Raw genomic sequence first — 18,125 nt, 5'->3', positions numbered from 1 at the left:
CGGAGCTGCTTCATGGCAAATGAGCCAAAAGTGGGCAGCGTAAACGTTAAAAGGATACCCTCAAAGCCTCCCTGGTAAAGTGCGACATCACCACTGATACCTGGAAATCCAAAGACCGCCCTAAGTGGAGGAAGAGCATCCGGGAGGACGCTGAGCACCTCGAATCTCAACGCCGAGAGCATGAAGAGGTCAAGCGCAGGCAGCAGAAGGAGCATGCGGCAAACCAGTCCCACCCACCCCTTACCTCGACGAATGTCTGACCCACCTGTGACAGAGTCTGTGGCTCTCGTATCGAACTGTTCAGCCGCCAAAGCACTCACTTCAGGAGTGGAAGCAAGTCTTCCTCGATTCCGAGGGACTGTCTATGATGATGGTCATGGTCTTAGACACGTAATGACCTCATGCAATATGGAGCATATTCTACTTGGGAATTAACCCTGTTCAATACAGAGCATGTCCTCGATGCTAATTAACTTCGTCCAATACAGAGCAAATCCACTAATAAGAAACAGGAGCAGGGAGTAGGCCATACAGATCATCGAGTCTGCTCTGCCATTCAATAAGACCTTGGCTAGGCTTCTACAGCAACTCCATTTTCCTGCTCTATCTCCACATTCCTTGATTCCCTTAGTGCCCAAAAATCTATTGATCTCAGTTTTGAATATGCACACCAGCTGAGCAGCCACAACCCTCTGGGGTAGAGAATTCCAAAGATTCTCAGCCCTCTGAGTGAAGAAAGTTCACAGAATCATAGCATGGTTACAGCACAGAAGGAGTCCATTCGGCTCATGCCAGCTCTCTGCAAGAGCGCCTAAGCCCATTCTACTCAATCTCTCATCATAGAAAAGAGGAGGAGAGAAAACCGGGAACTATAGACCAGGATATAAAATTATGAGGGTCCTAGATATAGTGGATAGAAAGGGCCTATTCTGCTTAGCAGAGAGGTCAACAAGCAGGGCATAAAGTTAAAGTAATTGGGGGGAAGCTTAGAGGGGATTTGAGGAGAAATTTCTTCACCCGGAGGGTGGTGGGGGTCTGGAACTCACTGCCTGAAAGGGTGTTAGAGGCAGAAACCCTCACCACATTTAAAAAGTACTTGGATGTGCACTTGAAGTGCCGTAACCTACAGGGCTATGGACCTAGAGCTGGAAAGTGGGATTAGGCTGGATAGCCTCTTGTTGGCCGGCACAGACACGATGGGCCAAAATGGCCTCCTTCCGTGCTGTAAACTTTTATGATTCTGTGATACCCAAATCCTTTGAAGTCCAACATTTTCTAGTGTCTCGCCTTTTAAAAAATATTCTACTTTTCCATTCTTCCTACCAAAGTGGATAATTTCACACTGCCCCACATTCTATTCCATCTGCCCCCTTCTTGTCCAATCACTTAGTCTATCTATATCCCTTTGCAGTCTCTTTGCATCCTCCTCACAGCTTACTTTCCCACCTAGCTTTGTCTCATCAGCAAACTTGGATAGATTACATTTGGTCCGCTCATCTAATTTATTGATATGGATTGTAATTAGCTGAGGCTCAAGCACCGATCCTTGAGGCACCCCACTAGTTACAGCCTGCCAACCTGAAAATGACCCGTTTATTGCTACTATCTTGTTTCTGTGCGTTAACCAATCTTCAATCCATGCTAGGTTATTACCCACAACCCCATCAGCCCTAATCTTGTGTAACAACCTCTTGTGTGGCACCCTATCGAATGCCTTATGAAAATCCAAATATACTACATCTACTGGTTCCCCTTTATGTACCATGCCAGTTACATCCTCAAAAATCTCTCATAGATTTGCCAAACACGATTTCACTTTCAAAAAACCAGATTGACTCTGTGTAATCGTATTGTGATTTTCCAAGTGCCTTACCACAGCCTTGATAACTGATTCTAGCATTTTCCTGACTACTGATGTCAGGCTAACTGGCCTATAGTTCCCTGTTTTCACTCTCCCTCCTTTATTGCACAGCAGGGTTACATTTATCATCTTTCAATCCATGGGGACCATTCTAGAATCTAGGGAATTCTGGAAGATCAAAACCCAATGAATCCACTATCTCGGCAGCCACCTCTTTTAAAACCCTAGGATGCAGGCCATCAGGTCCAGGGGATTTATCGGCGTTTAGTCCAATTAATTTCTCCAGTATTTTTTCTTTACCAATATTAATTAATTTAAGTTCCTCACTCTCATTAGACACTTGGTTCCCCACAATTTCTGATATGTTCTTTGTGCCTGCTACTGTGAAGACAGATACAAAATATTTGTTTAATGTCTCTGCCATTTCCATATTCTCCATTATAATTTCTTCTGTCTCTGCCTCTAAGGGGCCCAAGTTTACTTTTGCTAATCTGTTCCTTTTCACATACTCAACAAAAACTCTGACCATCTGTTTTTATAATTCTTGCTGGTTTATTCCCAGATTTTATTTTCTCCCTCTTTATCAATTTCTTGGTCATCCTTTGCTGATTTTTAAAGCACTCTCAATCATCAGGCTTACTGCTATTTTTGGCAACATTGTAAGCCTCTTTTAATCTAAAACTATCCTTAACTTCTCTAGTTAGCCATGGTTGTACCACTTCCAGTGAAGTTTTTATTCTTCACGGGAATGTATATTCTTTGAGAATTATGAATTATCTCTTTAAATGTTTGCCATTGCTTATCTTCCGTCATAACTTTTAATCTCATTTCCCAATCTACCTCGGCCAACTCGCCCCTCACACCTCCATAATTGGCTTTGTTTAAATGTAACACCCAACTTTCAGACTTAATCATAGCTCTTTCAAACATAATGGGCCTGAAATCCCGGTTCTGGGCTTCCCGTGGACGCTAGCCTGAAAATAAGGAAAATGATCCGCACCTACCTTTTGTCCCTGCACCCTCCAGCAACCCCGGTCAGAGGCTCCTCTCCCTGCGCATCAGAGCGCATTGACGTCTTGGAGAAACGCAGGGAGAAGCTCGAGTCACGTGACACTGGACAGCCAATGAAGGTACAGTATTCTCAGAATTCTCATTATGAATGCAAAACCCCCCCCCCCCCCCCCAACACCAATAAAAACATTTTAAAACACCTCACATATTTATATTAATTTAAATTAAAGTTAATGAAATGGATTAGAAAAAATATAGATTTTTTTGATTTTTTTTTATAAGTGTTGCAATTAGGGTTTAAACTAAACTTATCTTAGTGGACAGGGTTTTTAACATAAAAATGTGTTTTAAAATTTTAATTTTATATGTTTTTTTATATGTTTTAAAACTCTTACGCTGGTAAAAGTAGGCGATGCGGCTGCTTTTATCAGACATAAGAGTTTGAAGGACATTCGCTGGGCAAGAGTTGGGTAAATAGCTCACTCTCATCCGCGCAAATGTCCTGGCTGTGGGGATGCGGTGGATCGGTCAAGCTAAAACTTGACAGATTGGAAAAGCCGGTTTTCGGCGCGTGCGCATTGCGTGCCGAAAACCGGCTTTTGCGGGGCTTCGCTGGGTCTGTACATATTCCGTACAGACCCAGCAAGGCCGGAATTTCAGGCCCATTATTAAATTCTATCATATTCTGATCATTCTTCCCCAGAGGATCCTTTACTATAAGATTACTAATTAATCCTGTCTCATTACATAATACTGTATCTAAAATAGCTCGTTGGTTCTTCGACAAATTGCTCAAGAAGACCATGAGCTCATCCTCCAAGCTACTTTTCCCAATTTGGTTTGCTCAGTCGATATGAAGATTAAATTCCCTCCATGATTACTGCAGTACCCTTATTACATGCTCCTCTAATTTCCTGATTTATACTCTGTCCAACACTATTTTTACTGTTGGGGGCCGTTAAGCTACTCCACCGTTGTTTTCTGCTTTTTGTTATTTCTTAGCTCCACCCATTCTGAATCTACATTCTTATTTTCTGGGCTAAGATCTTTTCTCACTACTGCCTTTATCTCACCCTTTATTATCAGAGGGCATATCTTTTCTGAAAGTGAAGTACCCTGGAATATTTAGTTCCCAACCTTAGTCACACTGCAACCACGTCTCAGAAATGGCTACCAGATCAAACCCATTTATCTCTATTTGTGCCATTAATTTGTCTATCTTGTTACGAATGCTTCATGCATTCAGATATAGATCCTTTAATTTGAACTTTTTACTATTTTCCCTGATGCGGCCTTGTCACTAATGTCCTATTACCGTCATTAAACTCTCTGTCCCTTCCTACACAATCTGCTTGATTTGACCTAAATCGCTACTCTGCTCTACAGCCTTGACTTTTCCCTTCAGAATTATAAGTTTACCTTTCCCTGAACCCTGCCTTCCCCTTATTAGTTTAAAGCCTGATTGACCCTGTCCAGTAAGGAGGTCCTAGACATGAATAGATCCTATCCATCTTTTGGATGAGATGTTAAATCAAGGTCCCGTCTGCTCTCTCAGGTGGACGTAAAAGATCCCATGGCACTATTTCGAAGAAGAGCAGGAGAGTTATCCCCAGTGTCTTGGTCAATATTTATCCCTCAATCACCATAACAAAAACAGATTATCTGGTCATTATCACATTGCTGTTTGTGGGAGCTTGCTGTGCGCAAATTGGCTGCCGCGTTTCCCACATTGCAACAGTGACTACACTCCAAAGTACTTCATTGGCTGTGAAGCACTTTGAGACATCCGGTGGTTGTGAAAGGCGCCATATAAATGAAGTCTTTCTTTTTCCAGTACGGAACAGGTCCTAGATGCGAAGAGACCCTGTCCAATATGGACTGTGCTATTTTCCAGGGGATAGATTGACCTTGCCTCACTAATTTTGGCAGTTTGAGATTATTTTTATCTCATGAGAGGTGCTGGAACTAGTTTTTATCTCATTCATCTCCTGTCCATCAGCCCTGTGACTGGTTCCATATTCCATACCTCTCCTGTTTCTCTCAGCGCAAGCGCAGAGCATTTCTGAGCCTTAAACAACAACCCAACTCGGGAGCAGCAAAGCAACATTACAGACGGCTCAAGGCTGAAGTCCAACAAAAAACCCGGGACCTAAAGAATAGATGGTGGATGGAGAAAGCACAGGAGTTACAGCAGCTGGCTGACAACCATGATGTGCGAGGACTCTTCATCGCAGTCAAGGCCACCTACGGCCCAAACACCCAAGACCTCACCCCACTGCTGGCCAAGAATGGGGAAACAGTCATCAAGGACACTGAGGGTGTCAGGGCCCGCTGGAAGGAGCACTTCGAAGATCTCCTCAATAGAGACTCTGCCTTTGACTCGATTTTTACAGTGCGACAGCTGCAGGAAAAATGCAAGGAACAGCGATAGCCCTTATACTTGGCCTTCTTCGACCTTACAAAGGCCTTTGACATTGTCAACCGTGAGGGTCTATGGAGCGTCCTCCTCTGTTTCGGATGCTCCCTAAAGTTCAGCACTATCCTCCGCCTGCTCCACAAAGACATGCAGGCCGTGATCCTTACCAATGGGTCCATTACAGACCCAATCCACGTCCGGATCGGAGTCAAACAGGGCTGCGTCATCGCCCCAACCCTCTTCTCAATCTTCCTCGCCGCAATGCTCCAGCTCACAATCAACAAGCTCCCTACTGGAGTGGAACTAAACTACAGAACCAGTGAGAACCTGTTCAACCTTCGCTGTCTCCAGGCCAGATCCAAGACCACCCCAACCTCTGTCGTCGAGCTACAGTACGCGGACGACGCCTGCTTCTGCACACATACAGAGGATGAACTCCAAGACATAGTCGACGTATTTACTGAGGCATACGAAAGCATGGGCCTTACGCTAAACATCCGCCAACAGCCTGTCCTCGCCGCACAGCACTGCCCCCCAGTCATCAAGATCCACGGCACGGTCCTGGACACTGTAGACCACTTCACATGTCTCGGGAGCCTCCTATCAACAAGAGCAGGCATCAACGACGAGATCCAACACCGCCTCCAGTGCGCCAGTGCAGCCTTCGGCTGTCTGAGGAAAAGAGTGTTTGAAGACCAGGCCTTCAAAACTGCCACCAAGCTCATGGTCTACAGGGCTGTAGTAATATGGCTCAGAGACATGGACCATGTACAGCAGACACCTCAAGTCGCTGGAGAAATATCACCAACGATGTCTCCGCAAGATCCCACAAATCCCCTGGGAGGACAGGCGCACCAACATCAGCGTCCTTGTCCAGGCCAACATCCCCAGCATTGAAGCACTGACCACACTTGATCAGTTCCACTGGGCAGGCCACATAGTTCGCATGCCAGACACAAGACTCCCAAAGCAAGTGCTCTACACGGAGCTCCTTCATGGCGAACAAGCCAAAGGTGGGCAGCGGAAACGTTACAGGGACACCCTCAAAGCCTCCCTGATAAAGTGCGACATCCCCACTGATACCTGGGAGACCCTTGCCAAAGACCGCCCTAAGTGGAGGAAGTGCATCTGGGAGAGTGCTGAGCACCTCGAGTCTCGTGCTGAGAGCATGCAGAAATCAAGCGCAGGCAGCGGAAGGAGCGTGCAGCAAACCAGTCCCACCCACCCTTACCCTCAACGAGTATCTGTCCCACCTGTGACAGAGTCTGTGGCTCTCGTATCAGACTGTTCAGCCACCCAAGAACTCACTTCAGGAGTGGAAGCAAGTCTTCCTCGATTCCGAGGGACTGCCTTGACTGTTAATGATGTTCCTCTCAGCGTACAGATTGGACCCAGGAGTTCCATTCACTCTATTTGTCACATCACATGGAAGGTGAAAGCAGTCCCTAAAGGTCAAAGGTAAACAAATGTGAAGTGCATCATGAAAGGGACAGCTGGCAGCATTGCTTTCCTTTCCACCCGCAGAGGCCAATCTAACTTCCTATTATGATGCGGTGAATAGAAGTCGTTGCTTTGTTCTTAGGCCCTCAATTAAGGACACACATTGAGATAGATTTCAGACAAATGTCTTTGAAAAGAAAGCAATTGACCGAGAAAGAAGCTTTTGAAATGCAAAAAAGCTGCTCATTTTAGCCAATCGGGAATGTTTGCGGCGATGGTGGCTGTAGCAGGCGTGTGACAATGGAGCGCAGAGGATTGGGGAGTCAGAGAAAAAGGCGTAAATCCACAAAGTTGTTATTTTACAAAACAGGCCCGGGTGCAGGTAATCATTACTGGGACTGTGACACCACAGGTAATCAATACTGGGACTGTGACACCACAGGTAATCAATATTGGGACTGTGACACCACAGGTAATCAATACTGGGACTGTGACACCACAGGTAATCAATATTGGGACTGTGACACCACAGGTAATCAATACTGGGACAGGGACACCACACGTAATCAATACTGGGACAGGGACACCACAGGTAATCAATACTGGAACTGTGACACCACAGTTAATCAATACTGGAGAGGGGAATACACAGATAATCAGTACTGGGACTGTGACACCACAGATAATCAATACTGGGACTGTGACACCACAGATAATCAATATTGGGACAGTGATAGCACAGATGATCAATACTGGAGAGAGGGATACCACAGGTAATCAATACTGGAGACAGTGAGAGAGAGCTATCAGACTAATTCCATGGGTGGCTGTTATGAAGCTAACTCTAGCTGTATATATTGGAGATATCAAACTAACTCAATGGATGGAGACCCACGTGTGGGATAATACATAAGAGCATAAGAAATAGGAGCAGGATTAGGCCATTGACCCCTCAAGCCTGCTGTGCCATTCAATAAGATCATGGCTGGGATGATCTGATCTTGGCCTCAACTCCACTTCCCTGCCCGCTCCCATAACCCTTGACTCCCTTATCATTCAAAAATCTGTCTATCTCCACATTAAATATATTCAATGACCCAGCCTCCACAGCTCTCTGGGGTAGAGAATTCCAAAGATTCACAACCCTCAGAGAGAAGAAATTCCTCCTCAACTCCATTTTAAATGGGCGATCCCTTATTCTGAAACTATGCCCCCTAGTTCTAGATTCCTCCACTAGGGGAAACATCCTCTCTGCATCTACACTGTCACACCCCCTCAGTATCTTATACGTTTCAATAAGTACCTCTCATTCTTCTAAACTCCAATGGGTATAGGCCCAACCTGCTCAAACTTTCTTCACACAGGAATCAACCTCGTGAACCTTCTCTGAACTGCCTCCAATGCATGTATATCCCTCCTCAAAAACTGTACCCATTACCCCAGGTGTGGCCCCACCAATACCCTGTACAGTTGTAGCAGGTCTTCCCTACTTTTATACTCAATCCCCCTTGCAATAAAGGCCAACATTCCATTTGGCTTCCTAATTACTTGCGGCACCTGCATGCTAATTTTTTGTGTTTCATGCACAAGGACCCCCAGGACCCCCTGTACCTCAGTATTTAGTAATCTCTCCCCATTTAAATAATAATTTGCTTTTTTATTTTTCCGAACAAAGTGGATAACCTCACATTTTCCCACATTATGGGCCCAAGTTTCCACAGGATAAAAAACGGGCGCCTCTCCGAGCTGGGCGCCCGTTTTTCGTGCCTAAAACGGCGCCAGAAAAGAAACGCGCTATTCTCGAGCGTTCTGCAGCTCCTTGTTTGTTTGGCGCGGCGCCCAGGGGGACTTACACTCGCGCTGATTTTGTACGTGGGAGGGGGCGGGTACTATTTAAATTAGTTTTTTTCCTGCCGGCAACGCTGCGCGTGCGCGTTGGAGCGTTCGTACGCGCAGTGTGAAGGAAACATTGGCACTCGCCCATTTTTGTAGTTCTTTGTAGCTGTTTAATTTTTGAACATTTTTTAATAAAAGCACATTGTCATCAGCACATCAGCACTGAGGCTTCTTGCAGCCTTCTCACTGTCTGCTTCCCCTCCCCACCCTCCATGGCAACAAACGACGGTTTCCTCCCCCTCCCTCCCCTCCACGGCAACAAACGGCGGTTTCCTTCCCCACCCCCCGCGGGAACGAACGATGGCTGAAGCACTTTCACACAGGTAGGAAGATGGTTTATTTAATCTTTTCTTTGCTTATAAATGTTTATTTAGGTTGGATTTATTTGTATAATATTTGTAGAAGTAGAATTTAATGACTTCCCTTCCCCCCCCCCTCCCTCCCCCCCACCTTGATCTGGGCGCCTAATTTGTAACCTGCGTCTGATTTTTTAATGTGTAGAACAGGTTTTTTCAGTTCTACAAAAATCTTCACTTGCTCCATTCTAACTTAGTTTGGAGTATGTTTTCACTGTGGAAACTTTCAAATCAGGCGTCAGTGGCCGGACACGCCCCCTTTTGAAGAAAAAATTCTGTTCCAAAGTAGAACTGTTCTACCTGACTAGAACTGCAGAAAAAAAAATGTGGAGAATTGCGATTTCTAAGATAGTCCATTCTCCACCAGTTGCTCCTAAAAATCAGGCGCAAATCATGTGGAAACTTGGGCCCTATATTCCACCTGCCAAATGTTTGCCCACTCACTTAGCCTGTCAATATCCCTTTGCAGATTCTTTGTGTCCTCCTCACAACTTGTTTTCCTACCCATCTTTGTATCATCAGCAAACTTACCTACATTACACTGGGTCCCTTCATCCAAGTCATTAATATAGATTGTAAATAGTTGAGGACCCAGCACCGATCCCTGCTGCACCCCACTAGTTACAAGTTGCCAACCTGAAAATGACCCATTTATCCCGACTCTCTGTTTTCTGTTAGTTAGCCAATCCTCTATCCATGCTAATATATTACCCCCACCCCCGTGAGTTCTTGTGGAGTAACCTTTTATGTGGCACTTTATCGAGTGCCTTCTGGAAATCCAAATACGTGACATCTACTGGTTCGCCTTTATCCACCCTGCTTGTTACATCCTCAAAGAACTCCAACAAACTTGTCAAACATGATTTCTCTTTCGTAAAACCAAGCTGGCTCTGCTTGACTGTATCATGATTTTCTAAATGTCCTGTTACCACTTTGTTCATAATGGACTTCAGCTATTCCCAAAGACAGATGTTAGTTAACTGGTCTATAGTTTCCTGCTTTCTATCTCCATCCTTTCTTAAATTGGAGTGTTACATTTGCAGTTTTAAAATTCGTTGGGACCTCTCCAGAATCCAGGGAATTTTGGTAGATTACAACCAATGCATCTGCTATCTCTGCAGCCACTTTTAAGACCTTAGAATGCAGGCCATCAGGTCCAGGGGACTTGTCCACCTTTAGTCCTATTAGTTTGCCTAGTACTTTTTCTCTGGTGATAGTGATTGTTTTAAGTTCCCCCTCCCAATAGCCCCTTGATTATCAATTATTGGGATGCTTTTAGTGTCTTCTACCGTGAAGACCGACACAAAATATTTGTTCAATGTCTCTGCCATTTCCCTATTTCCCAATATTAATTCCCCAGTTTCATCCTCTAAGGGACAAACGCTTACTTTAGCTATTCTCTTTCTTTTTATATACCTGTAGAAGCGCTTGCTGTCTGTTTTTATGTTTCTTGCTAGTTTACTCTCATATCTTCTCTCTTTTTTTTTTAGTCGTCCTTTGCTGGTTTCTAAAAATTTCCCAATCCTCTGGCCTTCCACTATTTTTCACAACATTGTATGCCTTTGTTTTCAATTTGATACCATCCGTTACTTCCTTAGTTAGACACGGGTGGTTCGCCCTTCTCTTAAGAGTCTTTCTTTCTCACTGGAATATATCTTTGCTGAGAGTTATGAAATATATCATTAAATGTTTGCCACTGCTCATCTACTGTCTTACCCGTTAATCTATTTTCCCAGTCCACTTTAGCCAACTCTACCTTCATACCTTTATAATTGCCTTTATTTAAGTTCAGGGCACTAGTTTCAGACCTAGCTTTCTTACCCTCAAACTGAATTTGAAATTCTACCATGCTATGATCACTCTTCCCAAGAGGATCCTTTACTATGAGATCATTAATTAATCCAATCTCATTACACATTACCAGATCTAAAATAGTCTGCTCCCTGCTTGGTTCCACAATGTATTGTTCCAAGAAATCATCCCGGATACATTCTATGAACTCTTCCTCAAGGCTACCTTTGCCAATTTGATTTGTCTAATCAATATGAAGATTAAAATCACCCATGATTATTGCCTACAAGCCTCCATTATTTCTTAATTTATACTCTGTCCTACAGTGTGGCGACTGTTTGGGGGCATGTGGACCATTCCCACCAGTGACTTCTTTCCCTTATTATTTCTTATCTCCACCCAAACTGATTCTACATCTTGATCTTCTGAGCCAGTATCTTTTCTCACTGCTGCACTGATCTCATCCTTTATTAACAGAGCTACCCCACCTCCTTTTCCTTTCTGTCTATCCTTCCGAAATGTCAAATACCCTTGAATATTCAGTTCCCAGCCTTGGTCACCTTGCAACCACGTCTCTGTAATGGCTATCAGATCATACCCATTTATTTCTATTTGTGCTGTCAACTCATCTGTCTCGTTACGAATGCTGCGTGCATTTAGATAAAGAGCTTTTAATTTTGTCTTTTTACTATTTTTCCCTACTCTGACTCTACTTTCTGATGCATTCTTATGTTTAAAGGTGTGTCGCTTCCTGTCACACTCTGGTTGACATTATCCCTATCGCCATTGCCTTCTCCTTTCTCTTTGGCTTTTTAAATTTCAGCTCAACTGATCCCTCACCCGCAATATTTAGATTAAAGCCCCATTAGCAGTCTCTTCCACAGCAAACCAACTTCCACCTTTCGGCCGGGTTCCCTTTAGACCGGGAACTCGGGAACTCGGAGTGTTGCCAGTTCTTGCTCTGGGCCATCTCCCTCTGACACCGGTATCCAAGAGGGTGTAGTTCTGCCCCATACCAAGCCCCGTGAGAACTCCCAGAAGTGGCGGAAACCTGGCATGAGCGGGTGGTGGCCATGATTTTCCCTGTGTTCCTCCGATCTCCTGCCGGGGTTGTGGTTGGGTATCGGTGAAATGGCCAAGGAATCTTTGGTGTCCTCAACAGCCCTTTGTACCCTCTTTTTCCATTCTATACCCACTTCTCCCCTCTTCCTCGCACCCCCCCCCCCCCCGCCCCCCAGATGTGGATTTTGTTCACTCCTCTAAGTTATTGAAGATGAGTTTCCGTCTGTTGTGGGAGCAGTGAGCTTTAAACATCGGTCTGCGGAATCCAGAGCGTTGTAAAGCTGGCTCTGTGTGGACTCTGAATACTTCATGGTGTTGTTCTGAACAGAATGTGCTTTATTTGGGTGAGTCAACTTGGACAGTTGATTTATGGGAATACAGATGTTTTCATACAGAGAACTGAGGAAAGGAAACAGCAGCTGTGAGTGAGGCTGGCCGGCCCACTGACCTCGATAACACTCACAGAAAGGACATCTCTATCAATTCATGCAGACTCACACACAGAGCATTTTCTGTATCTCAACAGGACCCATTCAGTCCTTTAACACACTGACTTTGATTTTAACTGTGAAAAAAATGCCAATTTAAACAAAGCCTCTGTCCTATCAAAACACCAGTTAGTGTTGGATAACCAGCTCTAACAGGACAGTTGTGATGTGTACATACAACACAGCCCCTCGCTCCTCGCCGTAAGGGAGGCCAAATAAAGGTACATAGCAAGTTAAAAAAGGTACAACCTGCCATTCAGTACACTCTGGGGAGAGGTATCTACCAAGGTCTACTTTATATCAGATTAAGAAAGAACTTACATTTATATATCATCTTTCATGACTTCAGAATATTCCAAATTGTTTCACAGCCAATGAAGTACTTTTTGAAGTGTAGTTACTGTGGTAATATAGTTTAAGTATAGACAGAGACATGCATATAGGCATTCCTGGAAAAGGGTTTGGAACACTCCAGACAGCACGTCTGACAGTCTGACAGCACAGCACTCCCTCAGTACTTACCGTGCAGTGTGCCCTCAGTCTGACAGTGCAGTGCTCCCTCAGTCTGACAGTGCAGTGCTCCCTCAGCCTGACAGTGCAGCGCTCCCTCAGTCTGACAGTACAGTGCTCCCTCAGTCTGACAGTGCAGTGATCCCTCAGTACTGAGAGTGCAGCGTTCCCTCAGTCTGACAGTGCAGTGTGCCCTCAGTCTGACAGTGCAGTGCTCGCTCAGTCTGACAGTGCAGTGATCCCTCAGTACTGACAGTGCAGCACTCCCTCAGTACTGACAGTGCAGCACTCCCTCAGTACTGACAGTGCTGCGCTCCCTCAGTCTGACAGTGCAGTGCTCCCTCAGTACTGACAGTGCAGCACTCCCTCAGTACTGACGGTGCAGCGATCCCTCAGTCTGACAGTGCAGCGCTCCCTCAGTCTGACAGTGCAGCGCTCCCTCAGTCTGACAGTGCAGTGCACCCTCAGTCTGACAGTGCAGCGCTCCCTCAGTCTGACAGTGCAGTGCTCCCTCAGTACTGACAGTGCAGCGCTCCCTCAGTCTGACAGTGCAGCGCTCCCTCAGTCTGACAGTGCAGTGCACCCTCAGTCTAACAGTGCAGCGCTCCCTCAGTCTGACAGTGCAGCGCTCCCTCAGTCTGAAAGTGCAGCGCTCCCTCAGTCTGACAGTGCAGCACTCCCTCAGTCTGACAGTGCAGCGCTCCCTCAGTCTGACAGTGCAGCGCTCCCTCAGTCTGACAGTGCAGTGCTCCCTCAGTCTGACAGTGCAGTGATCCCTCAGTACTGACAGTGCAGCGTTCCCTCAGTCTGACAGTGCAGTGCTCCCTCAGTCTGACAGTGCAGCGCTCCCTCAGTCTGACAGTGCAGTGCTCCCTCAGTACTGACAGTGCAGCGCTCCCTCAGTCTGACAGTGCAGCACTCCCTCAGTCTGATAGTGCAGCGCTCCCTCAATACTGACAGTGCAGCACTCCCTCAGTCTGACAGTGCAGTACTCTCTCACTACTTATAGGGCAGCTCTCCCTCAGTCTGACAGTGCAACACTCCCTCAGTACTCAGTACAGCACTCCCTCAGTACTGACAGTGCAGCACTCCCTCAGCCTGACAGTGCAACACTCCCTCAGTACTCAGTGCAGCACTCCCTCAGTACTGACAGTGCAGCACTCCCTCAGTCTGACAGTGCAGCGATCCCTCAGTCTGACAGTGCAGTGCTCCCTCAGTCTGACAGTGCAGCGCTCCCTCAGTACTGACAGTGCAGCGATCCCTCAGTCTGACAGTGCAGCACTCCCTCAGTCTGATAGTGCAGCGCTCCCTCAGTCGGACAGTGCAGTGCTCCCTCAGTCTGACAGTGCAGTGCTCCTCAGTACTGACAGTGCAGTGCTCCCTCAGTCTGACAGTGCAGCGATCCCTCAGTCTGACAGTGCAGCGCTCCCTCAGTACTGACAGTGCAGTGCTCCCTCAGTCTGACAGTGCAGCACTCCCTCAGTACTGACAGTGCAGCGCTCCCTCAGTCTGACAGTGCAGCGCTCCCTCAGTCTGACAGTGCAGCGCTCTCTCAGTCTGACAGTGCAGCGCTCCCTCAGTCTGACAGTGCAGCACTCCCTCAGTACTGACAGTGCAGCGATCCCTCAGTCTGACAGTGCAGTGCTCCCTCAGTCTGACAGTGCAGTGCTCCCTCAGTACTGACAGTGCAGTGCTCCCTCAGTCTGACAGTGCAGCGCTCCCTCAGTCTGACAGTGCAGTGCTCTCTCAGTCTGACAGTGCATTGCTCCCTCAGTACTGACAGTGCAGTGCTCCCTCAGTCTAACAGTGCAGTGCTCCCTCAGTACTGACAGTGCAGCACTCCCTCAGTCTGACAGTGCAGCGCTCCCTCAGTCTCACAGTGCAGCGCTCCCTCAGTCTGATAGTGCAGTGCTACCTCACTACTGACAGTGCAGCGCTCCCTCAGTCTGACAGTGCAGCGCTCCCTCAGTCTGAAAGTGCAGCGCTCCCTCAGTACTGACAGTGCAGCACTCCCTCAGTCTGACAGTGCAGCGCTCCCTCAGTACGTATAGGGCAGCTCTCCCTCAGTCTGACAGTGCAACACTACCTCAGTACTCAGTGCAGCACTCCCTCAGTACTAACAGTGCAGCACTCCCTCAGCCTGACAGTGCAGCGCTCCCTCAGTACTTATAGGGCAGAGCTCCCTCAGTCTGACAGTGCAGCGCTCCCTCAGTCTGACAGTGCAGTGCTCCCTCAGTCTGACAGTGCAGTGCTCCCTCAGTCTGACAGTGCAGCGCTCCCTCAGTCTGACAGTGCAGTGCTCCCTCAGTACTGACCGAGCAGCACTCCCTCAGTCTGATAGTGCAGCGCTCCCTCAGTCCGACAGTGCAGTGCTCCCTCAGTCTGACAGTGCAGTGCTCCCTCAGAACTGACAGTGCAGTGCTCCCTCAGTCTGACAGTGCAGCGATCCCTCAGTCTGAAAGTGCAGCGCTCCCTCAGTACTGACAGTGCAGCACTCCCTCAGTCTGACAGTGCAGCGATCCCTCAGTCTGACAGTGCAGTGCTCCCTCAGTACTGACAGTGCAGCGCTCCCTCAGTCTGACAGTGCAGCGCTCCCTCAGTCTGACAGTGCAGCGCTCCCTCAGTCTGAAAGTGCAGCGATCCCTCAGTCTGACAGTGCAGTGCTCCCTCAGTCTGACAGTGCAGCGCTCCCTCAGTCTGACAGTGCAGTGCTCCCTCAATACTGACAGTGCAGCACTCCCTCAGTCTGACAGTGCAGTACTCTCTCACTACTTATAGGGCAGCTCTCCCTCAGTCTGACAGTGCAACACTCCCTCAGTACTCAGTACAGCACTCCCTCAGTACTGACAGTGCAGCACTCCCTCAGCCTGACAGTGCAACACTCCCTCAGTACTCAGTGCAGCACTCCCTCAGTACTGACAGTGCAGCACTCCCTCAGTCTGACAGTGCAGCGATCCCTCAGTCTGACAGTGCAGTGCTCCCTCAGTCTGACAGTGCAGCGCTCCCTCAGTACTGACAGTGCAGCGATCCCTCAGTCTGACAGTGCAGCACTCCCTCAGTCTGATAGTGCAGCGCTCCCTCAGTCGGACAGTGCAGTTCTCCCTCAGTCTGACAGTGCAGTGCTCCTCAGTACTGACAGTGCAGTGCTCCCTCAGTCTGACAGTGCAGCGATCCCTCAGTCTGACAGTGCAGCGCTCCCTCAGTACTGACAGTGCAGTGCTCCCTCAGTCTGACAGTGCAGCACTCCCTCAGTACTGACAGTGCAGCGCTCCCTCAGTCTGACAGTGCAGCGCTCCCTCAGTCTGACAGTGCAGCGCTCTCTCAGTCTGACAGTGCAGCGCTCCCTCAGTCTGACAGTGCAGCACTCCCTCAGTACTGACAGTGCAGCGATCCCTCAGTCTGACAGTGCAGTGCTCCCTCAGTCTGACAGTGCAGTGCTCCCTCAGTACTGACAGTGCAGTGCTCCCTCAGTCTGACAGTGCAGCGCTCCCTCAGTCTGACAGTGCAGTGCTCTCTCAGTCTGACAGTGCATTGCTCCCTCAGTACTGACAGTGCAGTGCTCCCTCAGTACTGACTGTGCAGTGCTTCCTCAGTACTGACAGTGCAGCGCTCCCTCAGTCTGACAGTGCAGCGCTCCCTCAGTCTGACAGTGCAGCACTCGCTCAGTACTGATAGTGCAGTGCTACTTCAGTCTGACAGTGCAGCACTCCCTCAGTACTGACAGTGCAGCGCTCCCTCAGTCTGACAGTGCAGCGCTCCCTCAGTCTGACAGTGCAGCGCTCCCTCAGTCTGACAGTGTGGCGCTCCCTCAGTCTGACAGTGCATTGCTCCCTCAGTACTGACAGTGCAGTGCTCCCTCAGTCTGACAGTGCAGCACTCCCTCAGTCTGATAGTGCAGTGCTCCCTCAGTCTGACAGTACAGTGCTCCCTCAGTCTGACAGTGCAGCACTCCCTCAGTACTGACAGTGCAGCGATCCCTCAGTCTGACAGTGCAGTGCTCCCTCAGTCTGACAGTGCAGCGCTCCCTCAGTCTGACAGTGCAGTGCTCCCTCAGTCTGACAGTGCAGCGCTCCCTCAGTACTGACAGTGCAGTGCTCACTCAGTCTGACAGTGCAGCACTCCCTCAGTCTGATAGTGCAGCGCTCCCTCAGTACTGACAGTGCAGCGATCCCTCAGTCTGACAGTGCAGTGCTCCCTCAGTCTGACAGTGCAGTGCTCCCTCAGTACTGACAGTGCAGCGCTCCCTCAGTCTGACAGTGCAGTGCTCCCTCAGTCTGACAGTGCAGCGCTCCCTCAGTACTGACAGTGCAGTGCTCACTCAGTCTGACAGTGCAGCACTCCCTCAGTCTGATAGTGCAGCGCTCCCTCAGTACTGACAGTGCAGCGATCCCTCAGTCTGACAGTGCAGTGCTCCCTCAGTCTGACAGTGCAGTGCTCCCTCAGTACTGACAGTGCAGCGCTCCCTCAGTCCGACAGTGCAGCACTCCCTCAGTCTGACAGTGCAGTGCTCCCTCAGTACTTATAGGGCAGCTCTCCCTCAGTCTGACAGTGCAACACTCCCTCAGTACTCAGTGCAGCACTCCCTCAGTACTGACAGTGCAGCACTCCCTCAGCCTGACAGTGCAGCGCTCCCTCAGTACTGACAGTGCAGTGCACCCTCAGTCTGACAGTTCAGCACTCCCTCAGTACTGACAGTGCAGCGCTCCCTCAGTCTGACATTGCAGCGATCCCTCAGTCTGACAGTGCAGCGCTCCCTCAGTACTGACAGTGCAGTGCTCCCTCAGTCTGACAGTGCAGCACTCCATCAGTACTGACACTGCAGCGCTCCCTCAGTCTGACAGTGCAGCACTCGCTCAGTACTGACAGTGCAGCGATCCCTCAGTCTGACAGTGCAGTGCTCCCTCAGTCTGACAGTGCAGTGCTCCCTCAGTACTGACAGAGCAGCACTACCTCAGTCTGATAGTGCAGCGCTCCCTCAGTCCAACAGTGCAGTGCTCCCTCAGTCTGACAGTGCAGTGCTCCCTCAGAACTGACAGTGCAGTGCTCCCTTAGTCTGACAGTGCAGCGATCCCTCAGTCTGACAGTGCAGCACTCCATCAGTATTGATAGTGCAGTGCTCCCTCAGTCTGACAGTGCAGCACTCCCTCAGTACTGACAGTGCAGCGCTCCCTCAGCCTGACAGTGCAGCGCTCCCTCAGTCCGACAGTGCAGCACTCCCTCAGTCTGACAGTGCAGTGCTCCCTCAGTACTTATAGGGCAGCTCTCCCTCAGTCTGACAGTGCAACACTCCCTCA

General features: G+C 48.4%; 1 protein-coding gene across 1 annotated transcript in view; it reads left to right on the top strand.

Moving 5' to 3' along the window:
* The window catches only part of LOC139265252 (LIM and senescent cell antigen-like-containing domain protein 2), a 302,489-nt gene that overhangs the window by 95,328 nt on the left and 189,036 nt on the right, over positions 1-18,125 (top strand). The gene's annotated exons all lie outside the window — the stretch shown is intronic.

This window comes from Pristiophorus japonicus, chromosome 6, assembly GCF_044704955.1.
Source record: "Pristiophorus japonicus isolate sPriJap1 chromosome 6, sPriJap1.hap1, whole genome shotgun sequence".
NCBI lineage: Eukaryota > Metazoa > Chordata > Chondrichthyes > Pristiophoridae > Pristiophorus > Pristiophorus japonicus.
The sequence above is the reverse complement of the archived record's forward strand: the minus strand, read 5'-3'. Positions and strand labels throughout refer to the sequence as shown.